Here is a 19911-nt window from a genome sequence, read left to right as displayed (position 1 = left end):
TAGAAGTCAGTTAATAGACACAATGCACTTTATTGAACTACAGATGAAATAAATTAGCATTGGTGACAATCATTTTATGTATTTGTTGGTCAAAACTAGTGACTGTGTGAAGCTTTTCTATCAGACAACACAGTTTGGTGTCTTTTTTGATTGATGGTTGACAATCACTGGATATTAGCAGAGCTTGGATTTTTGTTTTAATTTCTAAGATGTAACGTTGCCTTTGTATTATACATTCTGCTTTTTTAACTGTCGCCGTGATCTTTAATTTTTTGGAGTGATTTGCTCTTCAGGGCCGCTGTACCACATCAGAAAAATGTCCTTTCTCACAAAAACTACCATATAACCTATGAAGTTAAAAAATGAACTATTCCAGTTTATTATGTTTAGCATTTGAACTTTTTAAGCATTTCACAAGATTTAATTTTTTTTTTTGAAACAGTTGTTCTGAAGATTTTGTTCTCCCAAACGATCCATGTCTGCCATCATGCGTCTGAACAGAACCATCCTTTAGGCTACATAAGGTTGAGGAAGAATTCACCACTTCTTAGAAAATAAAAGAGCTCAACATCCTAGCATAAATGCCTTCAGAGCCTTTGGGACAAACCAACATTGCAAGTGGGGGTGTCTCAAGAAGAGCATCTTGTTAAATGCAATTGCAAACAGTAATTTTATCCTTGAATCATGAGTAGAAATATGTAGACATGTAACTCTGTACTCAGTATTATTTTTGTTGTGTTGCCATGATTTTATGTGAGGATGTAAACTTAATTAAACCTAAAATTCCCTCTAAGTGGATTTTCCCACAAACTGTTTGCTGGATGCAGTTCATGAACACACCTGTCTCCAATTGTTGGGTGATGGTTTCTACAAGGACATGCATGTCCCCCACTTTCTGTGCAGCTCCGGTTAAAAAGCTTTAATGCAAAAACAGAGTCAACATTGGGAAATAGCCATGTGGTTCAGAAGTTTGGGTTTGGACACGGCAGGTACAAGGAAAAGACAAATAATGAGATGAAGAAGGATTTTGAGGAGCAGCAGCTGATGTCTGATGAACGGAAGGACCTGCTGAGTCTTCTGAACTCGGCACCACATGAGATCCAAACCAAGAACAGAGATGGAGGAAGATGCAAGGAGATCAAAGCCAGATGAGACAAATGAGTGAGGACCAACTGTGGTGATGGCAGAGTTGAGTCTGAGGTGGGCGGAGTCTGACTGCTCAAGCTGGATGATAGATAAGCTGTTTCCAGATTCAGACATTCATCAAGAGGAGACGCCAAAAGAGTTAAATGTGCGTCCAAAGACGTTTCATGAGTGGGGAAACATAAGGAACTGAACTGATGATCAATCAACAGGAGGGGACTCCAAAAACAGCAGGAACCTTCACGGGAGAACCAGATCCAATAGAATCACCTTCTGCTGAGACATCATCTCTGCTGGTCGAGGTAAGCCTGATGGGGGGGGTTTCTCACAAAAGCTCCTTTGACCTCTGAGGAGGTCAATTAAAAGCACCAATCCTGACATGCACATGTTTTTAAGCAGCAGCGTAACCCTATCCTTTAACGTTAGGAGTTGGGTCATCTAGACCCACTAGACAGTGCTCTGAACCTTTTTTCTTCAATGATTTGTGATCTTCACTGGTGTCCATGGGTTACATGAAATCTTTCCACCTTTATCCACCTTTGTCATGGTAGGGAGAACACGCCAATGTAAGGGGGGGGGGGGGGGGGGTCATCTAAGATAGCACAAGGGTTAAGCGTCCGTCCTGGTATGCAGCAGTTCTTGGGCCTATTCAAACTCTGCATGAGGTTGTCAGTTACGCACTAAGAAGATCCGTCTGGTGTGACTTCAGTGGAGGTTGGATGTTTGTATTTCGTCAGCGCCTCCAGAGGAGGATGGAGCACTAAACTTGTTCTTGATTCTTCAGTTTGACTTTTGTGAAATTGAGTCTTTTGAAACAGGAAGTGACACACTTCCTGTTTCTGTTATGCAGCTTGAAATTGGTGTTGATGTGATGAAAATGTAGTTTTTAAATGAACTATAAATTAGCAAAATGTTTGTGTGGTTCTGGTCCGTTTGTCAGAGGCTCGATGGACATTTAATAAGGCAAAAAATTTCAAATGATAAAGAACATTTAAAAATGGCAGTAAAAATGGTATTGATAAATGTACTTATAGGTACACGTATGTTAAAATATTCTTAAATATTAAATGTGATGTGTTAAACATATACTAAATCTATTTAAAAATGATGGATTTTTACAGAAAGTGGAGGACTTTAAGTTTAACAGTCCATAACAGCAGAAAGTGAGCAGGTGGAGGTAGGTTTCAGGTGTGATGTTTGACCAAAGGAAAGGTGTAGAAGACCAAGCTGACAGCAGATGTGTAGATGGTTCAGGAATGAATCATCAGAGGAACAGATCGTGGTGGATGTTCTGAAGATCAATGCAGGGAAACAGATGGAGATGTTTGGACGTTGAGAGGGGGAACACTGATGATGTTGGTGAAAGGATGCTGAGGCTGGAGACACCAGGATAGAGGAGGACTGAAGAGGAGGACATGAGGGAGGAAGATGCAGAAGAGAGAGTTAGCTGGAGGCAGATAATGTGCTGTGGAAATCCCTAAAGGGAACAGCTTAAAGACAGAGATTTGTGTGAAAATGCAAACTGCATGTGTTGTGTTGACTGAACAAATAATTTAATTTAAAATAAGTAATTCCTTATAACAGCATTTAACTGATTCCTAATGTGGTTTAATGGAAATTTTCCTAAAAATGTCCACAGAACACAAACTCTGAAATTAGAATTTAGTGGGATTTCTAATTTGTATTGTTAAAAAAGCAATTAGTGATCGTTGCAGAAATAAAGTTGCTATCAGGAATGAAAAAGTCAAAGTCCTCATCAGGAAATGAAAATACAAAGTTCCTTGAAACACATTTTCCTGTCTTGAGCTCTGATTGGCTAGAAGTTATGACAGACCCCCCCCCCCCCCACCCCCCCACCCCCTGCTAATTAACAGTCTGTTGCTCCTTATAGGAACAAGCAAAAATTGAGGTTGCCACTGAGGACATCCCAAACCCTGGCCTTCATTAGCTGTTAGCCAAGGAATAGTTGGTGACGAATCAAGTGGAGAACAAGGTGGAGCCGTGCTTATTGGCCCACTACTCCTCTTTTTACTCACAACTAATGAGTTGCTATTGAAAGTAATTGACAAATTGGTCTCTGTGACACTGAGGCTAATTCAGTCAAGCCTCTCTGCTCTGTAAATGGAAACAGAGTTTTAAAAAAGGAGTCACTTTTTTTCTATATTTTTGTGACAAATCCACATTGCTTTTAGTAGTTTATCAAGCCAAGGTGACAAACAGATACAGACATTTTCTTCTGGCATTGGTTGTATTTATTCCCTTCATTTTGGTGCAATAGATAATCAGAAAATGCCAAGGAGCTCAGGCATCAGGCTGGACGTACAAAACAGAATACAAACGTTGAAGCTCCGGGGGGGGGGGGGGTCTCCTCACCTGTGGTTTCAACACAGCAGACCTTGGTTACAATCTCCACCTCTCCAGCAACCGCATCACCCCTTCAAAATGCTAATGAGCACAAACCGGGGGGGTAGTTGTGGAAACAAAGGGTGAAATCATGTTCCGGTTGTTCCGTGTCAGCGTGAGCATCTTCCCGGGTCTGACAGATCGGCCAATTAACCTTATTTACCGCATCTCCCCTCGTCCTCTAACGAGCTCCACTGGGCTTCTCTCTAATAACGAGCTGCTGAGATTGGGGACCATCGGTGTGTTGGTTCCAATTGCGTTTGTCCTGCAATTATTAAGGCGACAAGACAGCAGCTCGTGTCCTCTTGTGCTGCCTGAGCATGAGCCCTCATGCTGTTGTTTTTATTGCTGGTATGTCTCACAGAGAGCTTCGTCTTCTTGGCCTCAAGGAAAAAAAATGTTTTGTTTTGTGTAAAGTACAATAGTATCAACATAACAAGGTTTCCCGCTGTACTTAAATTAAACACTACTGGAGATGTCTTCGCCGCTCCAACTTCATATCAGGTCTTTCTAAGAAAATTGAAACAAAGGAAAAAGATGAACACGTTGTATTCATTTTCAGTTTTTTTGCCAAAGGATGGTGTACCTTAGTCCAAGAGTATAAAGCCTTTTTTTAGCCCCTGACTGCTGTGATGTCAGGCTGTATTTACAGACTTTTTTTAAATTCTGCTTCTGGTTTCCCTTAACGTTTAAGCAAAAAGTAAATCTTCATCCTCTGTAAAATATCTCCATTCGGCTAAAACTTTCTTTGTAGGACCCATTAAATTGTGGCTTAGACTCTCCTTTAACCCATTTAGTGGAGAAACCAGAAGCCAACTTTAGCTTTGATAAAGTGAATTAGCCATCACTGGCCTAAATATAACCTAAAACACTTTCTTAATATGATAATGAACTTGAATCCACTGTGTCTGCAAATTTATTAGCAGCATTCTGGACGGTTGTCGTAAACTATGCAGAGCGGGTTTGGTGTTTGAGCACAGCTCCATATTTTGTGTCAGTCAAATGCAGCTTTCTTTAATTTTGAAGTTGAAGGATGTTCTGTTTACTCACTGGATGTTTTTTCCTGCACAAAGACACTTTCCAAATACATTTATTTGTTTTTTGTTACCTTTGCTAGCCTGTAGGGTTTTAATTTACTTGTCAGATCAGCCGATTTAAGACAGTAACGGATGGATTTAAGACCCTTAAGATGTGACCGATATGAGCATCTTGACCTGCATTGGGGGAGTAAGTCATAGATGGATGTGGTGGAGAGAATCCAGTAGTTTCACAACATTAAGAATTGGGTAATAAATAAAAAGAAAAATGTAAGTAATGTTTTTTTTTTCTCTGACCTGGTACTGAGTGACCCATGAACCAGCACCGGTCTTTAGTTTCTCATGTTCATCAACATTGTTGGTTTTCTTGTAGCCTAGATGTAAGTCTCCAAACATTATTTTGGACGCCAGCAGTCTGTCTCTGTCCTTCATCAGATCATGTGACTCTGCTTTGGAAGACCTGCCTGATCTTCTGGGTTCAGTGGATTTCATCCATGCAGGAGGATGTCTGTGATCCCAGCAGACCCTCCCATCCACTTTATATAAGCATCCCAACAGTTTCTGTACAGCTGAAAGCAGAATGCATGGGAAAAGCTGACAGAAACATGCAGAGTAAACGTAGAAATGCAGACATTCACACTGCTGCGTATGAGGCTCTGCACAGGAATGATTCCCTCCCATAAATCTGTATTGTCTTCATGCGCAGCCTTGATTTTAACTCCCATTCCCAACAAACGTGTTTACAAAACCAATTTTGGTTGAGTTTAATATTATTTAAGAAATGGAAAGCAAACTAACACGAACGCGTTACATAGGTTTTTTCTTTTTTGGTTAGAATTGGCAACTTGGAAAAAAAACAGAAGGAAGTACCAGAAATGTAAAATTGATACTCAACAGGATTGGCTTAAAAACAAGAACTATATCATAAATTAAATGTTATTAAAGAATGAATACGGTAAAAATGGATGGTCAAAAGAGTAATCCTGGTTTTCTGAGAACATGAACAAGTCAAAGTTATGGTGTTCAGGAAGAAGAGACAGACGCGATTACTTCATTTTGGACTCCAGACTGTTGTTAAAGCCAACTTTAAAAGCAGAGAAATCTCTTCAACTCTCCTTTCTTGAATGTATTTATGAAGCTTGTGATGTCTCACATGTTGGCTCACATGCACACATGTTGACGAGTGAGATACACAGTTTTGTCTGGTGTCGTGTTACAGTTGGGTTCTTTAGACCTAACATTCTGACGTTTTTCTCTGTTCTTTCTCATCACATTTAGAGCCATCATACTAACCAATAATCACACCCAAATGACTTTTCTAGTGCAACATGCATGGTGGGACACAAGCATTATTTTCATAAATAGTGAAAGAGTTTCAGTCTCACAGTTTTCAGTCTGCATCCGTTTAATGATGGCGTTGATCCTGTAAAAAATCTTCCTCTTAGCTCTGAATATTTTATTCAGTTTGTCTGACAAAAGTCCCACTTTGGCAAAAACCGAATAAAAAACCTCCAGCAGCTGCAGTTACTTGTGATTCATCTATTCCAGCAGACCTGCCTTTGGAACAGATATATTCTCTGCTCCATGACCTTCACTGGACAAGCTTTGGTTACAGGGCTGTGATTTCCAGGTCCCCACTGTGTTCAATGTGAGCGCCTGCAGAGACACCGACACAAGCCGCAGTGCTCAGCTTTAATGTGGTACCTGGAGCAGGTGCTGTGAATGTCTGCCTTCAACTTTCAGGCCTGTGAATGCCCATGAAGAACCTTTAAGCTGCTGTTTAGATGATGGACGTCCTTTAGAAAAGAACATTCACAGGCGTCTTCACTAAAGAGAAAGTCTGGTGTGTTTGGGAATGTGAACAGGTCTTTCTGTCTTACCTTTACCTCAGAACATCACCAACACCCTTTGGTTAAAAAAGGGTTAGCCTGTCGATGCACGCAGTTGAGCTACAGAAAGAAGAGCGGGTAAATGTGGTTTTTGTACTTAAAGGGCCTCTGATGGCCTTGATGTTGAGGTGCAAGAGTAAAAGACAAAAAAAAAAAAAAGCTAGCAAAAATCAATACAAAGGTAGTACAGATATCTATACAGGTGTGTATGTACACCTGTATAGATATGCACAGACAGGTACGCAGGTATCCAGACAGTTGGAGGGTTTGATTCAAACAGATCAAAGTCCAGATACCCTGATCTGTCAGTCAGACACTCCAACCCTTCTTCAAATCAACACGACACAAATATTGTGTCAATGTGAAGGAATCAGGACATCCTCATTAAATAATCAGCTCTGTCTTAAAAAATGTTTTCATATGTCAATGCCCAATCTTATTTTGAAGTGATTTAATAAAAAACAACCTAAAACATTTCTATTATTCTACACAGAAGAAAAAGACCTGAACCAAATGGATGTTTTAATGGAGGTTAAAGTGTGGACCTCCTGCCTCCTATTGGCCATTTTTGATCCTTTGACTGAAATAGTCATTGAGACACATTTGTGGCATCTGCCAGTCCCTAAATGCTCAAATTGACATTAAATGTGTGTGTATCTTAATCTGTGGGAAAATATACAGGCTTTCATAGGATGTCGTAACTGGATGTACTGTATGAACAAAGTGATTTGTGCATAAATTGTTAATCTTAAAAAAAGAGGGAGACATTTAAATTCAGCCAAAAACGGTGTTGAAAACTGTTAGAATAAATACAACAATATTAGAACCATAAATAATTCCATGTAGAATGTGGTGACTTTAAGCAAACGATGTCTATTTACATTTTTGTCTCATTTAATGTTTTCTGTCTTTGAAATTATTCTTCAACTGACATTTAATTCAAATTGATTAATATTTAGCTGATCATTTCTTTCTTTCTCTCATTTCCATATTTGACAATTATCTAATTTGATCAAAGTGTAACTAGCAAGGAGAGAATGTAAATCACCAAAGAATAACTGAATAAAGGGGAAGATGGAGTTCAGATTTCAGTTGGAACCTCAGGGAACATTGACTTCCTGTTCTGGTGTTTCTATGAGAAACGTCTGAAGACGCTCCTTCCTCAGATCAACATGTGCAAATGAATGTAAAAGTGATTTCACTAACATGTTACTGGATTTAAAAGCCCGCCTTTTTATCCGTTTAGGTGTAAGTAAGTCAGTGAGCCAGCCAAGGAAAAACTGAACAGATTGAGTCCAATCAGGGAAATCTGCTCTTTGCTCTGCAGGAAAAGTTTTGGATCCATGCAGCGACGGCTAAACCACCATTGCCTCATCTTTCAGAATGCCAGCGGCTTTCAAGCAGCTCAAAATGGGAGGTGTCATCCTCTATAATGGAGCAGAAGTCATCTGATAATCAAGCTGGCGAGCTGTGCTGACTTTTATTTGAAGAGTTAAAGTTGATGAATCAGACTTGGCTGCACACTTCCAAGCCTTCCAAGGTTGGTGTGGCTCATCCATCGTACGGGGGCGCGGCGCCCTCCAATACGCCCCCTCCTGAAGGATCAGCCGCATCGATTTGGATCCTGAAGGACGGGGAGCGCGGCGTCTTTCATTGTGTGCCTTTGAAGCCGACTCCACTTTGACTTTGTCGTTCATCACGTCTGAGCTTTTATTAACACGTTTCACTTTTTAGGCTTTGCTTCAGTTCTCCAGAATAATCAGCAGAATTAGTTTTGGCTCACAATAATAACTTGATAGTTATGTGCCACTGGTTTTTCTATTAAAATGAAATGTCATCTCATTCCCAGAGAATTTAAAAACGTGTTTTTACTCTGAAATGATAGTTGGATTGTTTTAGTTTGAGACAGAAAAGCCTCTGAAGTCTGGGATGACTGTAGATTAGCTTTAATAGTTAGGAAGTTCAGATTTATCCGAATGAAACCAAAAAACCTCCAGGATGAGGAACATCTCTGCCTGACTGCATGAAGTCATCAGAGAAATCCAAGAACAATGTCAACAATATCATGCCTTAGAATGACTCCATACAAGAGACCAGGAGAGACACACAAACGTCTTTAACAAATGTGTTGCCATTTCATTCTTGTGTCTATGCTCTTTTAAAGACGTTGTGTCTAAAGCTGAGTTTTTATTCCAGAAACAAGAATTGTTTTCTTTCTATGCAAGGAAGGGACTTGTTGCTGCAACATTTCCTCCTGCGTGGATTATGGGTACGTTATATACACACATGATCCGGTCCATGTTGGACACATGCACACGTTGGATTCAGTTTTTCATGCCATTTAGCGTTTTATACCAAAAAACTCACCACTGTGAACCGGACTCGCGTCGGCTCGGCGGCTCATACACTGGTACAGATTTATATAAAAGGGAGGCATTTGGGTTATTCTTTCATATTTAACTCTTGTTGTCAGCAACATCTACTTTAACGTACTGTGAATCATTGACTGTTCACACGATCAACGGAAATCGGTTGATTCTGATCCGGTGAAAAACAGTTTTTCATACCGGCATTGCATCCATATGTCAAACTGGGGCCCTGTGATGAACAGCTTCCTTCTGGTGCTATACCTGTAGTTGCACCACGTAGAATGCAAAAAAGGGCAGTTAGACTGTCTAATCAAAGAAATCTAGTTCACATCCCTTGCAAGAAGGTTTTGACCAGTCCCAAGGAAACTAATCTCAAACTTGCTGCACTCAATGTCAGATCTTTATGCAACAAATCATTTTTAATCAATAATCTTATCTCTTCTTTTAATCTTGATTTTATGTTTTTAACTGAAACATGGCTTGACAAAAACACAGGAAACATAGTTCTAGTCGAATCAACTCCCCCCAACTACAAACATGAATCGGAAATACGAGAAAATAAAAAGGGTGGAGGCGTTTCTGCACTGTTTAGAGATAATATTGCAACCCGCAGACTATCATTTGGTGTGTTTTCATCATTTGAGTATGTGTCCTTTAAGATTGAGTTAAAACAAACTCCTCCCTTACTCTGCATAGTTATGTACAAACCTCCTCAGCACAGCCAAAGTTTTATTGATGATTTCACTGAAATGCTCTCAGTTGTGTGCACAGACTTTGATGGTCTAGTCATTACAGGTGATTTTAATGTTCATGTTGATAATGTCAATGACAGAAATGCAAAAGAGCTCAATGCTGTCCTTGAAACCTTTAGTCTAATTCAGCATGTGAGTTGCCCCACCCACAGCAGAGGGAACACTCTGGACCTGCTCATCACAAGGGGGGTTACTATTTACAATGTCAGTGTGGTTGATGTCGCCCTCTCTGATCATTTCTGTGTATTCTTTGACCTGTCTGTTGCTCCCAAACCACCGCCTGGCCCTGCAGTTGTCCAAAGGAGACAAATAAATGAGAGCACTAGGGCACAGTTTGTAGAAATGATAAACCCTGAAAACGTCTCTGGTGCCAATGTTAATGAAATGCTGAATTCTGTTACTTCTAGCATCTTGAATTTTCTGGATGCCATTGCCCCTATGAAAGTTCAATTGAGAAAACATAGACAGAAAGCTCCCTGGAGGAATGATGATCTAGTCAGGGCACAGAAACAACAGTGCCGCAGAGCTGAGCGAAAGTGGCGCAAGTCAAAACTCCAGGTTCATTATGGAATATATAAGGCGGAGTTGTACGCTTATAACCAGATCTTATGCAGAACAAGGGAAAGGTACTTCTCTGAAATAATTGGAAGTTGCAGCAGCAACTCTCGTATCCTGTTCACAACAGTAAACAGATTAACTAACCCTCCAACCCAGCTACCAATAGAATTGGTTTGTACACCTAAATGTAATGAGTTTGCTGTATTTTTTAATGACAAGGTTCAGGGCATTAAAAAAGCCATCAACTCCACAACACATATAACTATCGAACGGCCACCTACTCACTCTAAGCTGACTCACTTTGTACCTGTCACTGACCAAACTGTCCAAGAGACCATCACCCGTTTGAGCTCGTCTACATGCTGCCTTGATGTGTTACCCACTAGATTTCTAAAGTCTGTCTTGAACAGTGTGTTGCCATCAATTACTCAAATAGTTAACATGTCTCTTCAATCTGGAATATTTCCAGAGGCCTTAAAAACTGCAGTCATTAAACCCCTCCTGAAAAAGAGTGGTCTTGATCCCACTGTACTGAATAATTACAGACCTATCTCTAATCTGCCATTTTTAGGAAAAGTCCTTGAAAAAGTTGTCTACCAACAGCTCACTGACTTTCTCTTATTAAACAATTCGTTTGATGTTTTCCAGTCAGGTTTTAGACCCCATCATAGCACAGAAACTGCTCTTATCAAGGTAACCAATGACATCCGCCTGAACACTGATGATGGAAAAGTCTCTGTCTTAATCCTGCTAGACCTGAGTGCTGCCTTTGATACTGTTGATCATGGGATCTTTTTGCACAGACTCCAAGACTGGGTTGGCATCTCTGGGTCTGCCCTAAGTTGGCTCAAGTCTTATCTAGAAGACAGGAAATATTTTGTTGAAATTGGGAGTTGTGTCTCAGACTACATGGGCTTGAATTGTGGTGTGCCCCAGGGATCGATCCTGGGACCCCTTCTGTTCAACCTCTACATGCTGCCACTAGGGCAGTTAATACGCAGTAATAACATATCTTATCACAACTATGCAGATGATACTCAGATCTATGTGTCACTGACAACAGGTGAATATGGGCCGGTGGATTCTCTCAACCACTGCCTCCAACAGATCAGTGCGTGGATGCAGAACAACTTTCTCCAGCTAAACTCAGACAAGACCGAAGTTATTGTTTTTGGCCCACAGAAACAAAGAGAAATTGTCAGCAGCTACCTTCATTCTCTCTCTTAAACCCTCAAATCAAGTCAGAAATCTAGGGGTAATCATGGACTCTGACCTGAACTTTAAGAGGCATAGCAAGTCAGTAACATCAGCGGCATTTTACCACCTGAAAAACATTGCCAAAATCAAAATAATAATCTCAAAGCGAGACCTGGAGATACTTATCCATGCATTTGTCTCCAGTAGGTTAGACTACTGTAACGGCCTGCTCACCGGCCTGTCCAAACGAGCTGTAAAACAGCTTCAGTACATCCAGAATGCTGCTGCTCGAGTCCTGACCAAAACCAGGAAGTATGATCACATTAGTCCTGTGCTCAGGTCTTTGCACTGGCTCCCTGTACCTCAAAGAATAGACTTCAAAGCAGCTCTGCTTGTGTACAAGTCTCTCCATGGCCGAGCACCAAAGTACATCTCTGACATGTTAGTGCCATATGAACCATCTCGTACTCTGAGGACCTCAGGGACCGGCCTCCTGTTGATTCCCAGAGTCAGAACTAAACAAGGGGAATCAGCGTTTCAATATTCTGCAGCTAAAATCTGGAACAGCCTCCCTGAAGGCGTAAGACAGGCCTCTTCTGTGTTCATGTTCAAATCTAGACTTAAAACATTTCTGTTTAGCCGTGTATATGACTGAAAGGTCCTATCTGCACCTTTCTTTCCTTCCTTTCTTTTTAAATCTTTTTTTTTTTTTTCCTTTTCTTTTAAAGTAAATTTTATGTTGATTATTTCTATGATGTATTGTGATTTTAATGCATTTTTCTGTTTTGTGAAGCACCTTGAATTACTTTGTGTACGAATTGTGCTATACAAATAAACTTGCCTTGCCTATGCAACATGAACATAAGAGTAGCAGAACGGTGCAGAGTTGCTTTTCTTCATGAGAGGAAAGGGTTAAGCTTGGGACTTTCTGCCTGTCTGGTCCCGGAACGTTAACTAGCCATCTGTCCCTATTCAATTCAATTCAATTCAATTTTATTTGTATAGCCCAAAATCACAACAACAGTCGTCTCGATGGGCTTCGAAGTAAAACATGAACTCAAAAGGATCACGAATACAAAGAGTTCAATAGGAAAAAAACTAAAAATGAACTAACAAACTGACTAAGCTATACTGGCATCCCTGCCCTTAGACCCCCCTTCGCGGTAAGGAAAAACTCCTAAAAAAACGGATTCCGGAAAAAACGAAGAAACCTTAGGGGTGCCCACATGAAGGAGGGATCCTCCCCCAGGACGGATAGGTGATTTACCAGAACTCTTAGAGAAGGATTAACTTATCTAAATCTACAGCTACATATATAAAAGTCCAGCAGACGAGCTTCATCCAGCTGTGGTTGGGGGGACAGTCAAAGGCGCGAGTCGAGCCGGAGACAGGATCCACAGCCAGGTGTAGGAGCAGGAGCAGAGACGAGGTACTCGGTCAGGTACAGAGCAGAGTCGAGCCAGAGATGAGCCAGAGGCAGGTCCCTAGTGACAGGAGAGAGAAGGGAACGATGGCATTCCAGTATCGGGCACCAGAGGACAATTCAGCCCGTCTCCCAACTTTGTCTGTTTGATGCTATTCTGAAGGACCTGGAAATGAAACATCTTACTGGAATTAATTTGATATTTTTCTCTGTTTTAATTGTATGAAATGTCCTGAGTTGTGGAGTAATTTCCCTCTTGGCCAGGACTCTCCTGAAGAAGAGATCTGCAGATATCAATGGGACTTTTCTGGTTAGATAATGTGGAAAAAAAATCTAAACAGCAAAAAAAAAAGCCAAAACTGAGGCCTTGTGCTCTTCTGTACTTTCATAATGACACATAACAGATGACTGATGTCTGAAAATGATTCTGATTTCCCACTTTGATCATCTCTGATTATAATCTGAGACTTCCGCCTCTAAACGGATGATTTCTACATCTTTTTCCTCCTGCAACAGAAGCAGCATCTGCTGCTCATTGTCAAACTCCAGAACACGAAGCTCGTCAGATTTTTTATTTATTTTATTTTTTTTCTCCACTTTCACGTCCAACTAAAACTAAAAAAAAAGACATTTTCAGACCCGGAAGGTTCTTCACCAAGAAAAACCAACATTGCAGCCCTTTGCATCATGGCAGACGTGGTTCTTGTTCATTATGCTGTGATAATTAGCTTATCTTAATCATCCTTTCATGGTTTTGTGTCAATGACATGCTACAATAACCTGAAGGATTAAGGTGGGACGTCTTTTCCAGACATGCGTGTAGGAAGAGGATTCTGCTGACGATCTTCCAGCTGCTTCAGTTTCTATGCTGGGTTCACCTTAAAAACAAACACCTGACATACCTGAACTATTCAACTTTTCCATTTAGAGACACTAAATGAGAAAGTGGGCGGGGCTTCAAGCTTTCAACTTTGTTTTTCAGACATGCAGGCTTTTTTTAAGACAATGTTAACACTGAATCTTAATATCTTGATACATTTAGAATATTAAGGAGATTTTTTCCCCCCAAAAAAACAGAAAAGGAAACAACTGTTCATAACAGCTCAACCATAAACCAGTTCTGCACACTTTTATAAGTTTATCGGACTTGGGTGCATAGTTTACTTTGAGACATTTGATAATCAAAGCTGACCAGAACAGAAAGTAATACATACAACTTCAAAGCAGCTTAATGAACAGGCGGCTCAGTCAGACTTGGCTCTGGTTTCCTCTCTTTTTGCCTTTTTTCTTTTTTTTTCATTCTTACCTGAAGTGTCCTTATGAATGAGAAACTCTTAGAAATTGTGGTCTTGAGCTACAGTGACAGTTGCTGCAAACAGAGTAAAAGCTCATTGTTTTTACCGTGTGCTGCTGCCGTTCTCTAAAAAGCTCCACGGTTCTGCAGAATCTGAAGAGAAAGATGTCCAGACTTCCTTCTCCCTGGCTTCTTCCTCCAGCTCTTCCAGAGAAATCCCAAGCTGCTCCCATGCATGTCAACAAGAGACTATGTTTCTGCAGTGTGTCCTGGGTCGTCCTTTTGGTCCCCATCCAGTTGGACATGACCACAACACCTCCCCATTGAGGCGTCTGGTAGGCATCTGGACCAGGTGCCCGATCCACCTCAACTGGCTCCTCTGGATGTGGAGGAGCAGAGGTTCCAATCCAAGCTCTCTCCGGGTGACCGGCCTTCTGATCCTATTGCTAAGGGAGCGCCCAGCCACCCTTCCAGTGAAGGAGGCCCATTTCATCCGCTTTAATCCAGAACCTTGTTCTTTCAGTCATGACCCAAAGCTCATGACCATAGGTGAGTACTGGAACAAAGACTGCCCGGTATAATACCTGTTGGTCTTAGTGTTTGATCTTCCCTCACTACTGAACAGACCCCCACAATATTTAAACTCCACCCACCTGGAGAAGACCTGCCACCTTTCTTTGGTTGAGACCCACAGCCTCAGACTTTCTCCACATTCCTTATTGCGTTTGTGGTTTAAAGTTTCCGTTAGTCTTTCACAAAGTGAAATCAGACAAAGTAATTTTTGTGGCGGATCCATCGTCACTTCACCTTCCAGAGCTCACTGTGCTGTGCCTTTGTTTCCTTTGTTCTAATTTCATCTAGTTTCCATCCTGAAGACAGGATCCTCATTGACAGTTTGTCAGCATCAGCGGCTGAATCTCCTCGCCAAGCCTCCCAGGAGCCTTCAGCAGGCTTGGTCGGGGGCTGCAGTTGTTGTTGCGCTTCCCTTCCTCTCCCTGTCACATGAAGGCCTTGATAATCTGTATCCATGTAGCTGGAGCTGCTTCTGTCGGGTGGAGCAGTGTGATCCCCGCTGTTTGCACCCGTGTGCTGGTGATCACACAGCTCGTGTCATGGACGCTTTCTGGCAAAGTGAAAGGCTCAAAGCTCTGCCTTACAGTTGTATTCTCTTTTCCATCACTCGGATTTTAGAGTTTCTATAATTGTTTGTAAAAGATTTAATGAAGACAATTATCTGCTTTCCAAAAATGTTTTCTTTTTCGACATTAAAGTCTTCAGATCCTCCATCATCCCCTGAGGCTCGCATGCCTTGCCTCTGTTTTTGTTTCATGACAAGTCTTTCTACATTTCCTCTCAGGCTATAATTATATCATGGAGTCCTCCTCTGGCACATTTGAAAGTGACATGATATTAATTCTTACCTTCACGAGTGCCTACAATTTAGACTTTTTCCCCGAAAAAGCCCCCCATCTCTCCTCACTGCTGTGAGAGGCGTGCAGCGGTCAGATGTTTGGCTGAGCTGCAGGCAGATCTGCTGTGCAGCTCAGCTCTGCTAAAGAACAGGAATTCTCATTGCCCGTCAGTGCCGTCTGCTTGTGTAAGTGCAGGAGTGGACAGATTGCGCCTGGCCTTGCGTGCCCATGGCCTTTTGTTTGGAGTCCCAGTGGACCTCGCTCTCGTGACAGGCCCTGTGTTTGGGTGGAAACCCCACCGAGCGCCATGCTGGAAGGTTAAGTGCTCTTGCACATCACCACGGGGACTCGAGACACAAAAGCTAAGACAGGGTTTCTGTGTTTCTCTTTAATGGTGTCTTTGTTCATGCTTTAAAACTGAGTGATTGTCTGCCGTTAGACCGGGCGGGTTTTGTTCCCTTCCCCAGTTTATCTGGTGACCGAGGAGCACTTTGTCCTCTTTTGAAATACAATCCAATGCATTTTACTGTTTAGCATGTACAGAAATTAATTTAAAAGATTATCCTTGTTGACTTTCAGATATTTGCTAACCTGTGAGTCAACTATATGTGTCTACATTCATTTGTTCTCAGAGGAAAAGCTCACTTTCCAGCATTAGTGACACTTAAAAACAAACTGTTATTTTCTTGTGATGTACAGTTTCTTTTTCTTTTACCCAACTATGGGCAGAATTAATTTAATTTGTGCTGATTCTACTCCTTAGAAGTCCTTGTATACGAGATTCATTTCATTTTCCATTTGATTGGCTTTCATTTAATCTGCTTCCTTAGCAGAGAGCTTCTTACTTTTGTGTGTACAGTGAAATCCTATATTAAGAAAATGTGAAAATAGTGATATAAATGCTTATATTTTCAGATACAGATATCTTTTTTTACATTAGTCAGATTCTTGTGACCTGTTCGACATGGAAGTCCCCACAGAAAACTCACAGGGGAGGGGCATAGAAGAAACCCGAGTCAGCGGTTTTGTGCTGTTCACTTCTTCAGAACAAGATGCTCTAAAAAAATGTGACATTAGAGAGTTGAAGGAGAAAATGAGTATGTTTTTTCTGTTATTTAGATGAAAGTAAACAAAAGCAAATGCCTCAAACACAACATTAGGAACATTTGTTCTTATTTTTATGCAACAGTCGTTTAATTAATACACTTAATAACTTTAAAGTTAATCTTGCTTTCGTTATCTGAGAATCGTTCTTCCACATCTATCCATATTAATACATGTTAGCATAAATGCATGGCTCTGCGAAGGACTGACAAACCGTGATAGGCTCCAGCAACCCTGTGGCCCTTAGAAGATTAGGCGAGTTTAGAAAATGAATGAATGATAAATTCATTATTGCAAACACGAGGAGACGGTCCTGAACCTTAGTGTGCAGGTTCCAATCCAGGTTCAAGGTTGTGTCAAATACACCGTACAGAGATCACATGACTATGGTCATACGTAGTCGTAAAATGCTACGAATTTTGTCAAAAAATACTGTTTGAAAAATATCTTATTTCTGACATAAAAAAATTATGCTGGGCGGGGCCACAAGCTCCCTGCTCCCTCCTGATGCATCCATCTGCATCCAAACAGATCCATGAACGTCTTTGTTTTCCTGGTCTGAGCTGGAGTCTGGATCAGAACTGGACGGATGGATGGATGTCATACTGATCAGCATTTTTGTTTCACCGCTAACGTTAGGTTGGGGGTGTGAGAGGCTGTAAGCTGGCAGGAAAGCACGTAAACATGGAGCTCTCAGCAATGAGGAGGGCAAGGGGGGGCAGTCCCGCCCACAACTCAGAGGTGAATTTCTAATGAACTCCTGCCGCTCTGCAGGAACTATGTCATAGAAAACTACACAGGTTTTTAAAAATGGCATCAGAATAAAAAATGAAATAATAAAAAACTCTGGGAGCGCTTTGAAAATAGATCAAAAGATGATCAGAAAATGACTCAAAAGAATTTCTAGTGATATTCTACTTGTTAAATTTTCAGTAACCTTTGAACTGCTACAGATTTTAGTTAAAACACAATCTGAACAATAAAAAAAAGAGGCTTTTAAAAACAGAGAAGGTAAAATAAAATCTGTTCAAGGTCAGTCATTTCCATTTTTTTAATTTGACCTACAATTTGAAATGTCCTGTAGGGCTTCATAGATTTGTTCAGTTATCAGTTGGTCTCGACACCTTTCTTTCGGTCTGTCTTATTTTTTAGTGCCTGGATGCATTTTAACCTTTGTTGGACGATTTTATCTTTTCCTTTTTTGTGTTGACATTTTGAAGCATGCAGACCTCATGTTCTCTGTATTTTTTTAATGCTCCTCACTCATGTCCTCCCATCTGTGGACCTCTTTGGTCTTCTTCTTCTAGGCCTTCTTCCTGGTAGCTCCAACGTCGGCCTCCTGTTACCGACAGCATCCCTGTCCCTTCTGTGCTGAGCTACCATCATTACTCCTGATGGAGTGATGGAGCAGAGGGGAAAACAGATCCTCTACAGTAAAGTAGGGGGAAAAATGATGTCATATAAGAAATGATGACTTCATAAAGTCGCTGATGGACAATGATCTTTCTGTCTCAGCTCAGCTTTTCTCCAGCTGATGAATTAGTTTCGGGAAGATCCAGAATTTGCTGGATAAACCAATTTGGTGACTTGGCCTCAGATTACATACTCAAAATACTCGTAAAACACAAGAGCAGCATGATGGATTACCTACCCGAGGACCGTTATTCTAACGTAAGTGCAGAGTTTCAGCCAGCAGCGTTTGGAAATTCTGAATCTAATCAGTCGAAGGAGTCTGAGCGGACAATAGAATTTACTGCAGTCTGTTGGAGTTTAAAGGAAAAGACGGTTTTCGAGTGGATTATCTTCTATGGAAACAATGGAAGCCAAATGAATTATAACTAAGGAATCATAAGCAAAAGTTGGATGTTCAATACACACACAGTATGAATAGAAATGATATATTTACATCTACAGAGTTCGGCGTTTGCCTCGTAAATGACGGCTGCTGTCATTTCAACTCTTATGGAGATTTAGAACTCCTAAGAGCTGTGAACTGAATCCTCACAGAAAGATAGCTTCAGATTCAGTTCCATGAGTTATGTTTCAGTAGCAGGTCGATCATGTGGCGCTAAACTCTGCAAACATCCATGGCGTCTTTATAAATGAGGTTCCCCGTCAATATCTGCAGGAAACTTTGATCTGCAGAGCGAGTAGACGGCGCTGTAAATCACACGCTCGTTTCGGTATTTGTTCTTCGCCGTTCACTTGTGCTGCTCCAGGCGTTTGCTGAACAAGCAGCTTTGCTTTGACAATTCTTTACTGATGAGCGCCTAAGCAGTCCAATGCAAATGTTTTCATCTGCTAAATCCTGCAGCAAAGGCGTAATTAAGCGTGCTCAGTTTGTTTTCCCAACCTAACACTCGTCTGCATTCTGGCTCCAGAGTCCTCCACGTCAGAACTGCTTTATGAGAGCTTGCATGCACCAGATTTCTGTGCATGGAAGGAAAAAAAGATATTTGATCCTGAAGATTGTCAGGCTGCCACTTCAGAAAACGGACAGAGGTTATTGGCCTGTAATGTTGAAAGAATTATTGGTTCTATTAAGTCAATCTTGCTTTGAGGACGGTCTCTATTGGCTGTTTTATCACAGTTTGTCTGTGTTTGCACTTGTTCAGCGCTGACGTTTGGAATGACCCCCACACTTCTTATGGATAGCAGCTGTGAAGGCCGTAACCACGAACAGGGTCCTCTCTCACATTCATCCTCATGGCCGCCAGCAGCAGGCAGAAGACGATGCTGATCAAATTTATCGTCATAACTGTAGTTTTAATTCTAAGCTGCAGCAAAGTCGGTTTGTCTGGAAAATGTTGCGTGCTGGTGGCTTTAGGACATGATTCTAGAGACTCCATTGTAAAGATTCTTCCACTGATTTCGGTTTGGACATTGGGTGAGAAAAGCTCTTTTTAGAACAGACCAGCCCCACTTGTTTGAACTGGTAAAATGTTGATCTGACCCTGTAACACCAGAGCTTCACTCTAGTGTTGACATTCTTTCAACTACTGTAAGTCTTCAACCATTTACACCAGGGGTCTGCAACCTTTAACTGTAGAAGAGCCAACAAAGTCAGTTTCTTACTATTATTATAATTATTTATTTTTTAATAACGAAAAAAAAAAAACAGGAGTCTGCATCTTAGTGAATCTGTTTCCATCATCTTAACTCTGGTGTTTGACAGACAGAAAAGTCTTTCCAAGGTTGTGGAAAATGGACAAAAGATCAAAGCAAACATCAGGTTTAGAAACAAAAGAAGAGAAGAGGAAGAAAAAGACTCCAAGGATAAAGGAATGCAGGCGGCGTCCAAACGTAACCCTCGCTAGGCGCCAAAATCGA

The 19911-nt window shown here is 41.1% G+C and overlaps 1 long non-coding RNA gene across 1 annotated transcript in view; it reads left to right on the top strand.

Annotated features, from left to right (window-relative positions):
• The first annotated feature begins 386 nt into the window (after window positions 1-386).
• LOC144988474 (uncharacterized) overlaps window positions 387-19911 on the top strand; it is a 47311-nt gene continuing 27786 nt past the window's right edge. The window contains exon 1 of the long non-coding RNA XR_013652406.1: window positions 387-1445. This is a non-coding gene — a long non-coding RNA (uncharacterized LOC144988474). The remainder of the gene's footprint in view (window positions 1446-19911) is intronic.

The sequence above is a fragment of the Oryzias latipes genome, chromosome 20 (genome assembly GCF_053564925.1).
Source record: "Oryzias latipes strain Hd-rR chromosome 20, Olatipes_Hd-rR_3.1".
NCBI classification, from domain to species: Eukaryota; Metazoa; Chordata; class Actinopteri; order Beloniformes; family Adrianichthyidae; genus Oryzias; species Oryzias latipes.
The sequence above is the reverse complement of the archived record's forward strand: the minus strand, read 5'-3'. Positions and strand labels throughout refer to the sequence as shown.